This window comes from Protopterus annectens, chromosome 1.part1 (assembly GCF_019279795.1).
Source record: "Protopterus annectens isolate FY-2018-M chromosome 1.part1, PAN1.0, whole genome shotgun sequence".
NCBI classification, from domain to species: Eukaryota; Metazoa; Chordata; order Ceratodontiformes; family Protopteridae; genus Protopterus; species Protopterus annectens.
The window spans coordinates 1,127,410,881-1,127,427,523 of record NC_056726.1 but is presented as its reverse complement, the minus strand read 5'-3'; positions in this window follow the sequence as shown (position 1 = coordinate 1,127,427,523).

Genomic DNA, 16,643 nt, shown 5'->3' with positions numbered 1-16,643 from the left:
TCAGTCACAAGCCACTACATCTGGCAATAAGAAGGTAGTCTGCAAAAACACTATGAACACCACACCTCTAACACCACCCACATCTGTACAACACACTCCTACACATGTGGGGGTTCTCAACAAAAACATACCTAAACAAAAGAGACCTCCAAAGCAAAAACACACATGCACATCACAACCCACAACACCAAGCATCACACATAGTACACACATCTGTGTCTTACAGCCTCTAAGGTCCAACCACAAATCCAACATACTAGTCATAAGAGACTCTGTCGTTAGACAAACAGATGTGCCCCTCACCAGGCTAGACAAGGAGAAAGTCACAGTAAGTTGCTTGTCAGGTTCTAGAATCCACCATATCAAGCACGCACTCAAGTCTCTTAACAACAGGTACTGTTATGACTGTCATAGTCCATGTTGCTGTGAATGACTTGAGACATACCTCTTTGGACTATATAAAGAGAGACATGATTGAGCTCACTGAATATGTGTCCCAGGCAGGTATGTACTTAGCCTTAAGCAGCATCCTACCATCATCCAGAAAAAGAAGTTATGTCCTTACCATAACGTTCCATGTGGAGTGTTCATCTCGCCTTGGTTATTACACATGGGTTCGGAGCCGATCCTCGGCTCGGCCGCCGACTGCAAGCTCTGCATCGAGAAGAAGCTCAAGGTCATCTAATACCCACAATCCCCCTCTGCCTTTACCTCAGATCTAGTTTGCAAGCAAACCAGACATAAAAGCACGCACACATGCCAAATCTATATACATACATGTACATATATACAAACATACACAAGTGTATGATAATAACACCACCAAAGCAACAGCAGAAGGAGAATACTCCAGACCAGGCACCAAATTTGAACGTTCTTCCTAAGGGTGGGAGGGGTGGGAGTGTAATAACCAATAGATGAACACTCCACATGGAACGTTATGGTAAGGACATAACTTCTTTATGTGAGAGTGTTCAATCTCGCCTTTGTTCTTACACATGGGTAGCGTCCCTAGCTCCATGATCCTGAGGAACTCAAGGGAGAACGTTCTTGAGCACAGTGGAACCAAAGGTTGCCCTATCCCTAGAAACCCTGTCCACTTTGTAATGAGAGATAAATGTATGTGGTTTAGCCCAAGTAGCAGCCGCACAGACAGTGTCTAGTGGTAAGCGAGCTGCGTGAGCCAAGGATGTAGAAACTGATCTGGTGGAATGTCCTTTGGGTTTGACTGATAATATTTGATCAGAGGCCTCATAAACATACATGATACAGTCAGTTAGCCATTTGGAAAGAGTTCGCTTCAGAACTGCAAGACCCTTTCTGCTGTCAGCAAAGCTACAAATAGTTGATCAGATTTCCTGTGATCTTTTGTTCTATCCAAATAAAATCTGAGTTGTCTATGGACATCCAGTTTGTGCAACATATACTCCAATTTATTAGAGTGGTTCTTAAAGAAGGTGGGTAATTCAATGGACTGATTAATATTACTAGAAGAGCAAACTTTGGGGAGAAAGGATGGATTAGTGCGTAGGGATACTCTGTCAGAGTGAAAAATTAAATAAGGATGTCTAACAGAAAGGGCCTGAAGCTCAGACACTCGTCTAGCAGATGTAATGGCCACTAGAAATAGAGTTTTCCATGACAAAAATTTCAATGGGCAAATTGAAGCTGGCTCAAAGGGTGGCAACATCAATTTAGAAAGTAAGAGGTTCAAATTCCACGGTGATGTCGGACTTCTGACTGGTGGTCTGATATGAAAGGAACCTTTTAAAAAGGCTTTGCAAAGTCTGTGAGCCATAATAGGCGCACCACATTCCTCTACATGATAGTTAGAAATGGCAGCTAACTGTACTCTTAAAGTAGCCGGGGAAGCTCCCTCATGAAATAGTTCAGTCAAGAACTCCAAAATCTTGTTTAACGGAGCTATAACAGGGTCCAAATGATGTGACTCCGCCCAGAAGACAAAACGTTTCCACTTACTGGTGTAAGTCTTTGTAGTGGAAACTTTATGAGAAGCCACTAAAATATCTTGAACCGATGTAAGGGGAACAGACCTGGCTAGAAAGCGGAGCAGCCAAGCTGCTAGATGGAGTGATTCTAGAGATGGGTGAGGAACTCCTGACGAGTGGGTCAGTAGATCTGGCTCTGGGTCCAGCATCCAAGGTCCCCGAATGCGGTGATGCAATAGAAAGGGGAACCAAATTTGACGAGGCCAGAACGGGGCAATGAGGATAATAGTCCTCTGAAGGTTGTTGGCTTTCTGTAGAAACTTTGCAATCAGGGGAAATGGAGGAAAAGCATATAGGAGACCGGGGCCAATCGTGCACCAGCGCCCCTGGGGACTTCCCTGGAGGGGTAAAAGGGCAAAGTAGCTCCTGCATTTGGCGCTCATTGGAGACGCAAACAGATCGCAGGTAGGCTGACCCCACTGCGAAAAATCATTCTCGCAACTGACTGTTTGAGGGACCCTCGTGTGGCACAGTACTGCCCTGCTCAGCCTGTCGGCTATGACGCTGGATGACCCCGGGTGTGCGTTGCATCAGAAAGCGACCGTGGACTCCCCCACTGCCAAATTCTCATGGCCTCTCTGCATAGTTGGTAAGACCTGGTTCCCCTTGCATGTTTATGTACCAGACTACGGACATGTTCACTGTCTGAACTGCAATGGTCCCTGGAGGAAGAAGGGGAGCACAGTGTCGCAACGCCAAAAACACTGCCCTCAACTCCAGAACATTGATGTGCAGATTGTACTCCAGATTGGTCCATTCGCCTTGGACTGTCTGTCCCTGAAAGATGCCCCCACCCTATCAGGGAAGCATCCGTGGTTATCGCATGACGGTGCGGTAGCACAAATGGTCTTCCGCTGGACAGGTTGCAAGTCTGTAACCACCACGTTAGGTGTGATTTGCATGTTTTGGTATCAATATTTCGTGAGTCAGAGGAAGTTGTTGGAATGACCATTGTGCAAATAGAAGCCATTGTAGCACTCTCATGTGCAGTCTTCCCAATGGTATCGAATGAGAGAAGCTGCCATGAGACCCAAGACCTTCAGAACAAGCTTTGCCGGGACTTTTTGGACGACAGCAGAAGAGAAATGTTGTTTTGAAGTGCTACTATCCTTTCTGTAGGAAGTCTTAGAACTAAATGATGTATCTAATTCCGCTCCTATGAATAAGATATGCTGTGATGGCTGTAGCAAAGATTTTTCGAAATTTACTGAAATTCCGAGGTGTGTAGAAAGTTGTAGGGTGTAATCCCTGGCCTGTATCAGTTGACGCCTGGTGGTGGCAGACAGGAGCCAGTCGTCCAGATACGGAAACACCTGGAATCCTAGGCGTCTCAGATGAGACGCTACCACTGCCATGCATTTGGTGAAAACCCTGGGGGCTGTGGTCAGACCAAAGGGCAGGGCCCGAAACTGATAGTGACTGGCTCCCAGCCGGAAGCGCAAGTGATCCCTGGACGCCCTGGCCATTTTGATGTGGTAGTATGCGTCCTTCAGATCTATTGAGCACATCCAGTCGTCCTTCTGTAAGAATGGAAGGATCGATTGAAGCGCGACCATTCGAACTTTTCCTTCTTGACAAAGGTGTTGAGCTCGCTTAGGTCCAGAATCGGCCTCCAGTCCCCTGTCTTTGGAACTAAAAAGAACCTTGAGTAAGTTCCGAATCCTATTTGGTCCGCTGGGACTGGTTGGATGACTCTTTTTTCTAGCAGCTTTGAAATTTCCGTAGCTGCTGGCTCTCGCAGATGGGGTGGTACATCTGGGAGTTTTCTTTTTGGAATGGGGGCGGATAGAAAAGGGATTTTGTAACCTCTGGTAACAACGCTTTTTACCCAATTGTCTGAAGTAAGGTTTTGCCAGGCCTGAGGGTATAAAGCTAAGCGACCCCCGACTGCCTCCAGAGCAGGACAGTCGGGCCTCCTCTCAGGAGTGCTGAAAAGGTTTCCCAGGGGGGGTATCCCTGTCACCTTGGTTTTGCGGACCCCCTCTGCCGCCCAGGCGGCGTCTTCCACCTCTGCCCCCTCCTCTGCCTCTAGAGGGGGCATCACCCTGTGTGTTTGGGAAAGATCCTTGGGGTTTTCGAAACTTTTAGTTATGTACTCACCATAACTTCAGATGTTTGGGATCCATCTCGCCTACATTCTGACTGATGGGTTCGGAGCCGATCCCTCGGCTCCGACTCGGCACGCTTATGCCAAAGAGCGAAGTCTCTTACTGGCTGAGCTTACCATATCCCAGGATGCACCACTACCAGTCCCCCAGATCTAGTTTGTCCGCATACATGCACACATGCACACCCTGCTTATATAACATAGTCAGATGAAACAAGATAAACAGTAGAACTGAAAACCGCTCAATCTCTTCTGATCTCCAAGGCAGGGGAAGGAGGGTGGGTATTAGGAATGTAGAGATGGATCGCAAACATCTGAAGTTATGGTGAGTACATAACTAAAAGATGTTATGTGATCCTATCTCGCCTACATTCTGACTGATGGGACAGCGTCCCTAGCACCTGAATCCTGGGTGGCTCACTGGAAAACACTCCTGAGTACCGTGGAACCAAATGAAGCTCGTCCTTTAGATGCCACATCCAATTTGTAATGGGAAATGAAAGTGTGCGGATTGGACCAAGTAGCATAGCACAGATTTCGATATAGCGAGCTTGGAATGAAAAGCTATAGAAGTAGCCATAGCTCTGGTAGAATGTGCCTTGATAGATGTTATAAGTTGCTTATTCGAAGAAGAATAAGCCTGAATTATGCAATCTCTGATCCACTTTGAGATAGTAGCTTTTGTAATGGTTTGGCCCAGTTTATTATCTGAGAAGGACACAAACAACTGGTCTGACTTACGAAGTTGCTGAGTCCTGTCTAAATAAAAGCGTAATTGCCTGTGAACATCCAACTTATGAAGAGTGTATTCTGCTTCATTGGAGAATTTTGGGAAGAAAACTGGTAGCTCTAGAGATTGTTGGAGGCAGAAACTAGAACAGACCTTTGGGACAAAGGATGGATTAGGCCTAAGTGATACTCTATCCTTGTGGAAAATCAAATACGGTGGCTTAATAGACAGGGCTTGAAGCTCTGAAACTCTTCTTGCCGAAGTAATTGCAACTAAGAAGGCCGTTTTCCAAGACAGATACTTTAACTCGCATGTAGCAGCCGGTTCGAAAGGGGGAGATGTTAATGCGCGAAGCACCAAATCAAGATCCCACGGAGGTGCAGGATGAAAAATTGGGGGTCTTAATAGGCTCGCACCTTTAATGAAAGTTTTGCATAGTCTGCTGCTCATCAAAGGAGGATCCATGGATTCGTGGAATTTAGAGATAGCCGCCAACTGGACTTTAATAGTTGAGACAGAAGATCCCTGATTAAACAGGGATGTTAAGAATTTCAAGACCTCTGGAACAGGAGCAGTGATAGGGTCTAAGCCCTTGAGTTGAGCCCAGATAGCAAACCTCTTCCACTTACTAAGGTACAATTTGTTAGTGGTGGGTTTGTGGGCCGAAGATAAGATGTGAACAACTTCCGGGTCTAGTGTGTGCCTTCTAACTAAAGTCGGAAGTGGAGGAGCCAAGCTGTCAATTTCAAAGACTGAAGGGACTGATGCCGATGTCCCGACTGATGGATTAACAAGTCCGGAATTATGTCTAAAGTCCACGGATCGTCTACTGCATGCTTCTTCAGGTAGGGAAACCATACCTGACGAGGCCAGTATGGGGCAATCAGTATCATTGAAGACCCCAGTTGAGAAGCTTTTTGAATAACTCTGGGAAGAAGCGGAATAGGAGGAAAGGCATAAAGTAGCCCCGTTGGCCAAGGTTGTGCCAGAGCATCCATGGCTGGTACTCCCTGATGTGGAGTCAAGGAGAAGAACCTTTGGCACTTGGTGTTTAGTGGAGTTGCAAATAGGTCGCAGCACGGCGTCCCCCATCTCCTGAAAACCTGAGCTGCTACTGTGTGGTTTAGAGACCACTCGTGAGGAGAGAGAATTGTCCTGCTCAATTTGTCTGCCAATAAATTTGACTTTCCCGGGATGTGGGTCGCTACCAAGAAGCGGTTGGTAGCTACAGCCCATTCCCACACTCTCATGGCCTCTCTGCAAAGGGGGTAAGATCTGGTCCCTCCTTGCTTGTTCAGATACCAAACCACCGACATGTTGTCTGTGTGGATGGCAATGATGCCCTGAGGAAGAAACTTGTGTAAGGCTTGTAGGGATAGAAGTACAGCCCTCATCTCCAACACGTTGATGTGGAGAAGAGCTTCGTCTGGAAGCCAGGAGCCCTGAACTAGCCTGCCCAGACAATGCCCCCCCCCACCCTATCTGGGAGGCATCTGTCGTCAGGGTAACCACTGGAGAGGGGAGAACAAAGGGGCTTCCTTGATTCAGATTGGATGTCTGAAGCCACCAGCGAAGGTCCCGCTTGGATGTTTCCGTAATCATGATGTGATGATTGAGGGAAGATCCTGAAAGGACCATTGAGTTGACAATAGCCACTGAAGAATCCTCATGTGCAATCTTGCCAGAGGGACTAAAAGAACCGTGGCAGACATTGAGCCTAAAACTTGTAGAACCATCCTGGCTGGGGCTTTGGATCTCGAGATCAGAGCTTGAACTTGGCCCTGTAAAGTTTGGATCCTTTCGGCAGGAAGAAAGACGCATCAATCTTGAGTCTATCTCTGCCCTATAAACTTTATTCGCTGAGAGGGCAGCAAGACAGACTTTGACCAATTGAATGTAATCCCAGGGTAATACCCAGGAGATGGTGGCTTTGAGGTTGTCCATTAGTAGATGCCTGGTGGTGGCAGTCAGGAGCCAGTCGTCGAGATAGGGAAACACTTGGAATCCAAGACTTCTCAGGTGAGCCGTCACTACTGCCAAACACTTGGTGAACACCCTGGGGGCTGTGGTGAGACCAAAGGGCAGAGCACAAAACTGGTAATGACTGACTCCCAGGCTGAAGCGCAGATACCTCCTGGACGCCTGATGTATCGGTATGTGATAATAGGCGTCCTTGAGGTCTATGGAGCACATCCAAACATCCTTCTCCAACAATGGGAGAATGGATTGTAACGTGACCATTCGGAATTTGGATTTCGTGACGGATTGGTTCAGTCTGCTGAGATCCAATATTGGTCTCAGGTCCCCTGTCTTTTGGCACTAAAAGAACCTGGAGTAATTTCCTGATTCGATCTGGTCTATGGGGACCGGTTGGATGACTCCTTTTCTAGCAGCTTTAAAGCTTCTGGCTGCCATTTCCCTTTGACTGGGTGGTGGGTCCGGGATTTTTGGACGGTGGGGGTGAGTATGTGAATGGGATGGTGTAACCTCCGGTAATGATCCAAGCACCCATCTGTCCTGAGTGATTGACTCCCAGGCTTTTAGGTGCTTGGCAACGACACCCGACTGGCTCGAGCAGCACAGCCGGGCAATCCCTCATGATGTGTGGGAGGCTGAAGAGCCACGAAAGGACTCAAGGGTCTCCAGAATTGCAGGGCCCCTGCCTCTGGGACGGCATCTCCCTGAAAAATTTCCCGTCCTCTGCCTCTGGAAGGGGAATCTTCCTGCTGTTGGGAGAAAAACTTGCGAGATTTGGAACCACATTTTCCCCTCCTTTAGCCTTGGGGTAAGGCCGAAAGGAGTGGAATAACGGGCACCTACGGCAGATAAAGTTTTTCCCTCCTGCTCACAGCGGTAAGGGTGTCTTTAACCTTGGGTCCAAACAATGAGGACCCATCAAAGGGAGCGTCGGAAGGAAGACTTGAAGGCCTCCGCAAAGTGACACAAGCGGAGCCAGGCTTGTCTCCGTGAGCCACGCCTGTGCCTGCGCTCTACCGCCCCTTGACGCATAGGAAATGAGCCTCATGGACGAATTAGAAATTGACGTAAGGATAGCCAACTGAGAGCTAACCGACTGGGCTAGCTGCTCAGGTAGGTTACCGAGGGAATCTGACAACTCCTTGACCAGATCCCTCTGAAGCCTGGTAAAATGTGCCAAATAATTCAGAGACCTTAAAGTAAAGGCCGCTGAAGTCAGGGTGCGCTTCCGCACCTGTCCATACTCCTAGACTCCTTATTAGGAGGATGGACGGACGTTGAAGCCTCTGCCACGTCCTGTTGTGTAGCAGATGCCACCACCATGGCATCTACAGCCACTCCTTTAGTGAGGAATTCCTTCTCGGGGGGAGCAGACAAAAATTTATTTGGACGAGAAGGGACTGGTTCCACGGTATCTGGATGTTCCCACGCCTTGACAAACTAAATCCAGAAGCTCGTCGGGCGGAGACACCCAGGAGGCGGAGGGCTGAGCCCCAAAGGCCTTGAGGAGCACTGACTCGTCAGCAGAGGGGGGTTTGGATATCCAGCCGCCTCGTTGTTTGAGGATCTCTAAGATGTCTGCAAATGAGACATCATCCGAGGACGACTGGGACCCCTCTGCATCATCCAGATCAGTGTCTGATGTAATAGACTCGGGGAGTCCACGTGCTTCCTCTTGCACGATCTCTTCCTTGGGGTTCCTCCAAGACAACTCGAAGAACCCTCAGGAGGAGGGAACCCCCACTGGGGTAACCTCAGGCCCCGGGCTCCGCTGACTACGGACAGGGGAACTGCCAAAGACCCAGTCTCCACGCCCAGGGAAGGTGCCGGTAAAGCCGAGAGATGGCAAGAGGACTTGGCCAACGATCCTCATGGCTCTGAAAGCCGGACCCCAGAATCCTGGGAGTGTCCGGTCCCCAGAGCCGTGATAGCCAACGGAAGTCCCGCAGCAAGCACCGAGGGGAGGCTCGAACCGAAAGCATAGGCCCCAAACATCACCCCGGGTCCAGCCGAAGAAGTCCGTACCAAACTCGGACCCGAAGGCCGGGTTGGAGTAAGGGTCGGAGCCGACCCTGATATCTCCACCGGCTCCAACAGCACCTGCTCCGGCGGAGCCAGTCGGAGGAGGAATGGCAATGGGTGGGCTAGGTCATCGGCTCGAAGCCAACTGGGTCGGAACGAAACAAATTTTTGGAAGACTGGGGACTGGAACAGTCTTTGGAGCACCCTGTCTATATCAGAATCTGACATCCTCAAGACCGAGAGGAAACAGAACGGGTTGAGATGGCCTCTCCAACGGCCCCAAAGGACTAGGGGACCGGCTCCGGGAGACTGACAACTATCGGCGCCGAAGGAATACACACCAGATTCCATCGGTGTCGAGGTGGACTTCGCGCCGAGGAGGAGGTGTCTGAGCGGGCAACCTTGTCGGCTCCGAGCAGCGGAGCCGGCGAAGGTGACCCGCCTCGATGCCCCAGCCATCGGCTCCGAAGTCAGAGGAGTCGATACTGGTGGCATCGAGGCAGACCGTTCGACCTCGGCCCAAGTCCTTGGAGCCGAAGGAGAGGCCTGCCTTTTTCTTAGCGATCGGATCCGACGGACTGGTCGGAGCCGACGCTCTTTCTTTTGGCTGGAGAAGGAGAGGATGCCAAAGCTCCTTCAAAGAAGGTTTAATTAATCCCTTAAGAATTAATTTATTTTTCCTCTCCTGGAGGACCCTTGAGGAAAAAGCGTGACATACACTACATGATTCCTGTAAATGTTTTGCCCCTAAGCAATACACACAGAGCGAGTGATCGTCCGTGATGGACATTTTGAAGCTACATTTTACACATTTCTTAAAGCCCGAAGGCCTAGGATTCTGAGACATTATAGAGAATTTCAGAAAACTGACTGGAAGAAACACTGGTGACACACCTAGAATAGGCTTACAGTTATCACTCGCAAATGACAGGGGACTTTGAACCCTGTAATACACAGGCTTACTCTGAGTTAGTCAAAACACAGCACAAACTCTGTAAATTAGAATAATTTCTCTCTACTAGTTCTTTTTTTTTTTTTTTTTTTAAAAGAAGAGAAATATAAAAGATCCGAAACAGAACCGAAGTCACCTACAAATAAAAAGACCGGGAAAGGCCTTTCCAGACAAGAGGTACTCCTAGTCCACACTCACAACACAAGAATTCACCAAGTGAATTTTGTCAAACGCACTCTAAACACAAGAATAGCTGTTAAAACAGCTTTTTGTTGAGAATAAAGAAAATCCTGACAGAAAAACTAGTGAAATAATCACTACTTAACTCAGCCAGCTCGAGACCACGTCTTCACTTGTTAGCGGCAAACGAGATCTGGGGGACTGGTAGTGGTGCATCCTGGGATATGGTAAGCTCAGCCAGTAAGAGACTTCGCTCTTTGGCATAAGCGTGCCGAGTCGGAGCCGAGGGATCGGCTCCGAACCCATCAGTCAGAATGTAGGCGAGATAGGATCACATAACATCCACATTTTCCCACCACGTTGCCCTTTGGGGTACGGTCTGGAAGGGGTGGAAAAACGGACTCCGACAGCATACAGAGTCTTTCCCTCCTGTTCACACCGGGTAAGGGTCTCCTTTACTTTAGGGCCAAAGAGTGTGGCTCCATCAAATGGGGCGTTAGTAAAGGAAGACTTGAAGGCTTCCGCAAACGAACATAAGCGCATCCAGGATTGCCTACGAAGAGCAATCGCTGAAGCCGCTGCCCTACTCGATCCTTCGGCTGCGTATGATATCAGCCTCATGGACGAGTTTACAATGGATGTAAGGGTATTGAGATGTGCTGTAACTTTCTCTGAAACCGCAGCATCTGTAGTACCCTGGAGGGTATCTCCCAACTCTTTGACTAGATCCTCTGTAAGCGTGTAAAATGAGTCAAATAGTTCAGGGAACGATAGAGAAAGCCGCTGAACTAAAATGCGCTTCCCGTATCTGTCCATGGTCCTAGAATCTCTGTTAGGTGGATGGACAGATGAGGAAGACTCGACATCTCCTTTAGTGGCGCTGCCACCACCATGGCGTCTCTGGAACTCCTTTAGTGAGGTAAGCCTTGTCCTGGGGTGCAGTGATGTACTTATTAGGCTTCCTAGGGACTGGTTCCACTGTGTCAGGTGTCTCCCACGCCTTCGAGCAATCAACTCCATTAACTCATCGAAGGGCGGAGTGACCCAGGAGGAGGAAGGGCGAGCACCAAATGCCTTCAGCAAGACTGACTCATCCTCAGAAGGGGGGAGGGACTGCCAGTCACCTCTCTGTTTTAGGATCTCCAAGATGTCAGAAAAGGAGACATCTTCTGAAGGTGACTTAGGGGACCCTTCTGACTCATCCAAGTCAGTATCGGATGTCAAAGATTCTTGTGGAGAATCTAAGTGTCTCCTCTTACACAATCTTTTCCTAGGGACTTCTTCGGTGGGAGCATCCGAAGAAGCCTCCGAGGAAGAGGGGGCACCCTCCAGGGGTGGCTGAGACACCGGTGCTCGACGCTTAGATGTAGCCGTAGGTGCAGAGGAGGATAACGGTCCTTTATGGGGAGGAGAAGCTGTCCCTGCTGATGTGGTTGTCTGGGTAGACAACACCTTCCTCATGAGGTCGAAGGCCCCAGGGTCCCGAGTCGAGGTATCTCCCGGTTCCGAAGAAATGGGAAGAATCCCCGAAACAGGAACCGAAGGCACCGACCCCGAGGACGGAACCGAGTTGATCCGTGCCGAAGCTCCGAGAGGGAGTGTCGGAACCGAAAAATCGGTCCGACTCTCGGTCCCGGAACCAAGGATGGATCTTCGGCTCCGAGACTCCAGTACCGGATCGGACGGAGTCGAGGTGAACGGTGCCGACCGAGAAAAAGACAGTTCTGGCACCAAGGGCTCCACGATCATCAGTTCAGCTTCTTCCGGCTCCGAAGACTGGACAGGTCTCGGAGGAGGAACAGATGGAGATAGTGGAAGGCCTTCAAGTCTCGACACCAACTGAGAGGAGACCGAGATGAGCTTGGACAAGGCCGTATTCTCCATCAATTTCTGCACCACACGGTCCACATCGGTGTCGGAGAGGGGCCTGGAAGAACGAGTCGAAGGGATCGAAGACGGAGCCGACCTCAACAGAGTCGGTGGAGGGAGCTCCGTCACCGGTTCCAAGACTCGGGGCTCGAAACTTCCAATAGTTTAACACTCGCCCCAAGTCTGTGGAACCGGTGATCTAACTTTCAAGAGCTCGGAGCCGATGACTTGGGCTCCAACGTCTTCGATTCCTTCGAGGATTTGGATGCCTGGTCTGAAGCATCCAGAGCCTCCTGGAAAGAAGGTTTTAATAACCCCCTGTCCATCAGTTTCCTGCGCCTATCTGTCATGACCCTCCCACTAAAAGAGTGACAAATTGAACAGTCCTCTTGTAAGTGGAGAGGGCCAAGGCAGTAGACACAGGAACTGTGGTTGTCAGTAACTGACATTTTTTGGCCACACTGGCAACGTTTAAAGCCTGATTTAATCTTCTCAGACATTTCCAGTAAGAGAAAAAAGTCAAGTCCAGGATAAAAGTCAAGTCCAAGAGAAAAAGGTCAAATCCGATGTTATGTCAGTCCGGTTGTCTAATTTAAGTAGGGGTGGTAGGCCCCGAAAGACTCTAACCAGTTAAACAAAGTTAAACAAAGTTAACGGTACCGAGAATTTCTCTCTACACACACACCATACACTAAATATACTAACAGGTAATTTTAGAACAACTTTTCCTAAAATATAACAAAAAATAAAGTTATATCTTATCTCAAGATGCTCGAGCTAGCTCCCAGCGATGCGAACGCAGCAGCGGCAAACTAGATCTGAGGTAAAGGCAGAGGGGGATTGTGGGTATTAGATGACCTCGAGCTTCTTCTCGATGCAGAGCTTGCAGTCGGCCGGCACGGAGCCGAGGATCGGCTCCGAACCCATGTGTAAGAACAAAGGCGAGATTGAACACTCTCACATTGATACTTCAATACAAACAGAAAATTATTGACTTTAACAATTGGCTTAGTTTCTGGTGTCATTCCAAGGGGATCCAGTACCTGAGCCTGGGAGGACATGATTAACAGACCATGATGCTTTGCCAGAGATGGCCTTCATCTGTTTCCCCTGGGCTTTAGGCTTCTGGCAAAGGATCTTGCCTCCCCCAGTGTCTTTTTTTAGGCAAAGTCATGAGCACAAAATTACCAACATAAAAAAATCTTATAAATGAAATGTAAAGTCTTAGTATGAAACTGCACTCATTGCAAGCATTCCTTGCCCCTGCAGGATGCTGATATTTCTGCAGTCACTGAAACCTGGTTCAAACCTGCGGAGAGCACCCCAACCTTACCGGGTTACTCATCCTACCATATTTTCAGACCCCAAATGGAGGACTACAAAGCCAAGAAAGGTGGAGTTTCAATATTTATCAAAGACGTATACACCTCCAGGCTGGTCAAATGGTATGATGCACAGGAGACACTCCAAGTGCAGTTAACTGTTGACAAAAAACTTATTCAAATAATAGCTAGCTACAGTCCTCCAACCATGACTCAGAACACCCACTCCACCTAGCTGGACTTTCTTGAATCAATCAAGATTCAACCCTCTACCCTGATCCTGGGTGACTTTAACTACCCAACCATAAAGTGGAAGACCTATTCTATCCCAAACATGAACACCCAGAGATTCCTCGACTTTGTCAATGCCAATGCATTGGATCAGCTGGTTGACACCACTACGAGAGGTGAAAATATCCTGGACCTGTTCCGAACCAATATGAGTTGCCACTGTAGCACTCCTACAGTGTCATCCTCCTTGGTAAGATCTAACCATAAAGCGATCACTTTGGAAGTCATCATCTCCCCTCACTCACCCCCCTTTAGGGTCAAACAAAAAAACTTTTCCAAAACTGACTACAATCTCCTCAGAGCAGGTATAAGCAGCTTCACAGCCACCATCCCTTCAACTGGAACTAGCACTAATGCCCAAGCCAACACCAAAAAAACTACATGAGCACCTACATAGCTGTATGGACTCAGCAATACCTGACAGGACCAAATAATCTTCCTCAAGGAAGAGTAAACCTGTCTGGTGGGCAGCAGCAATACACAAACTCTATAATAAAAGGAAAGAATTGCTGTCCAGGGCAAAGAAGGAGTGGTGCGAAGTTGGAAGCAATCTCTCCTTTGTCTCAACAAGCAAATAAGGTCACTGGTGAAATCATCTAAGGCTAACTTTCAGTCCAAATTGGCCACATCCACCAAGGACAGTCACAAGGCCTTCTTCACATATGTACACAATCTTAAAGGAAACACCCAAATCTGCTCTGAACTGGTGGTCAATAACACCATATACACAAACGCCATAGATATAGCCAACCTGCTGGCAGAAAGGTTCAGTGAAAACTTCACCCCCCCTGTCCCCCCATCAGTAAACCAGGGCATTCCCAGCACCTGCCCCCCTCCCCTCATCACCAGAGAGCAGGTCTTTAATGCCCTCTCAAAGACAAAAAAATACAGTCTCCATGGGACCTGATAACATCCCTGGCTGTATCCTACATGAACTCAGGCATGAGCTCTCAGCTCCATCAGACACCCTATTCAACCAAAACATGAGCACTGGCTTCATTCCAGCTAAATGGAGAATAGCCACTGTCATCCCTCTACACAAAGGTGGAGTGTCCACTGACTCAGGCAATTATAGGTCCATCAGCCTAACTAGCCTGATCTGCATGGCCATGGAACACATTATCATGGACCTTATAAACAAGGACATTGGCAACCTCCAAACTCTTGACCCCACACAGTTTGGTTTTGTCAAAGGGAGATCATGTCTGTTAACTTGGTCAACTTCTTCAAAACAGTCACCAAAGCCCTGGACGACGGGAAGATGGTGCACACCGCCTACCTTGACCTAGCCAAAGCCTCTGATATTATTCCCTACTCGGGCATAATAGATAAACTCTAAGCTAGGCATCACCAGATGGGTGGCTAACTGGCTCACTGATAGATCCCACTCAGTCAAAGTAGGGGAAGCCACCTCTAGTAGTAGACCCGTAACGAGCGGTGTACCCCAAGGATCAGTCTTGGGGCCTCTACTGTTTGGGTTATACTTTTCTGAGGTGCAAGCCAAAATCAGTGGTCTGTGGCTGACCAAGTTTGCAGATGACTGCAAGCTGGGCGCTGTTTTAAATTCCCCTAATGATGTGAACATCCTCCAAGAGGGCCTCGCACAAACTAAGGACTGGTGCCAGAAGCATGGACTCAAACTGAATGCCAAGAAATGCATCATTGTCCCCTTTGGGGAAAATGTCATCCCCACTAATTATCACATTAATAACAACGTATTACGCATGAAATCAGTCGTGAGGGACTGGGGCACCCAGGTTGATAGCAATCTGACTTTTGACCACCACGTTGCCTTAGTTGTACGGAAGGCTTTCTACATGGCCCACCTCATAAATAAGGGTATTCCATCCAGGAACAGGGAGGTCATAACATGCCTGTACTCTTCCTTTATCAGACCCATTATCGAGTTCAATGCCTCCTTCGGCATGTACCTTGCCAAGCACATGCAGCAGTTGGAGAGACCACATAGGTTCCTGACCAGGAAAATCAAGGGTTTCAAACACCTATCCTATACAGATAGGCTAAAAGCCCTGTCCCGCTACTCAAGTCTTATATAGACTGCTCAGAGCTGATCTGTGTCTGGCATACAAGGCCATTTTAGACCCAGCCTTGATGGAGTTGCTGCATATCCGTAAGACAAACTCCACTCACGCAACCTGCACGCAAGGCCTTAACATGGTCTGTGACATTAATAGAACTTGTTGGCGGGATAGATTTGTGTCCCAAAGACTCCCTTGTCTGTGGAATAGACTACCTCTCCATGTCAAGCAGAGTACCTATCTAGCCCTCTTTAAGAGGAATCTGGATGACTGGATGGGAAACAGAAAATACACCCCAGGGATCCCACCTATGTCCCTGCTGGACAGGGAAACAGGTGCTGACTTTAAGGGAACATGGGCAAAATTCTTGGCTAGGCTTATAAGGGCCTCTGGACCAATAGCCTAGTATCATCCTAAGAACCTATGGTGCATTATGGGTAATGGGGAGGCTTGAGAGTTTCAGGTTGCCACGAGCTCTTGCAGTGGCCGAGTCAGATCCACTGCCTCGTAATCTAACCTGTTAGTTGAGGACACAATGAAAACTGACAACATCAGATCATACTTCTCAGATGTTCTTATTTCACAGAGAACAACTGCCTTTGTCTTGTATTTCTGCCCTGCCCTCATCATTGTTTTTATTTTCTGGTAAATTACTCAAGAGTTTGGTTCATAGGTTGGTTCATAGGTCGGTTCATAGGTTGGTACTAGGCTATCGACCCTAGGGCCTATGCAAGCCTAGCCATAACAATTCCCTGGATATTTCTTCCCACAATATTTACTGCTCCAGGCCCCTGTCTAGCAGGGCGACTGACATGATCCCTGGGGTGAATTTCCTATATAGATTCATAGGTTGGTACTAGGCTATCGTTAATCAATAAAGCCATACATTAAAGATTCTACTTTGTATTATCTAGAAAATCCATGTCGATACAAAACATGTGGTTCTTTTAACCTTTTAAATGACTTAGATTAATATTCAACATTATCCTTTATTTTGGGCCCCCATTATTTTTTGGCTTTGTCCAGCTTTCTTGAACAAGCATACTGTGAAGTATGCACTGCAATTAGTATACTGCTGTGTTCTATGGACACCTGTGACAAAGACTGAAATGTTCTGTAGAAAGACAGTGTTTCATAGTGCTGCA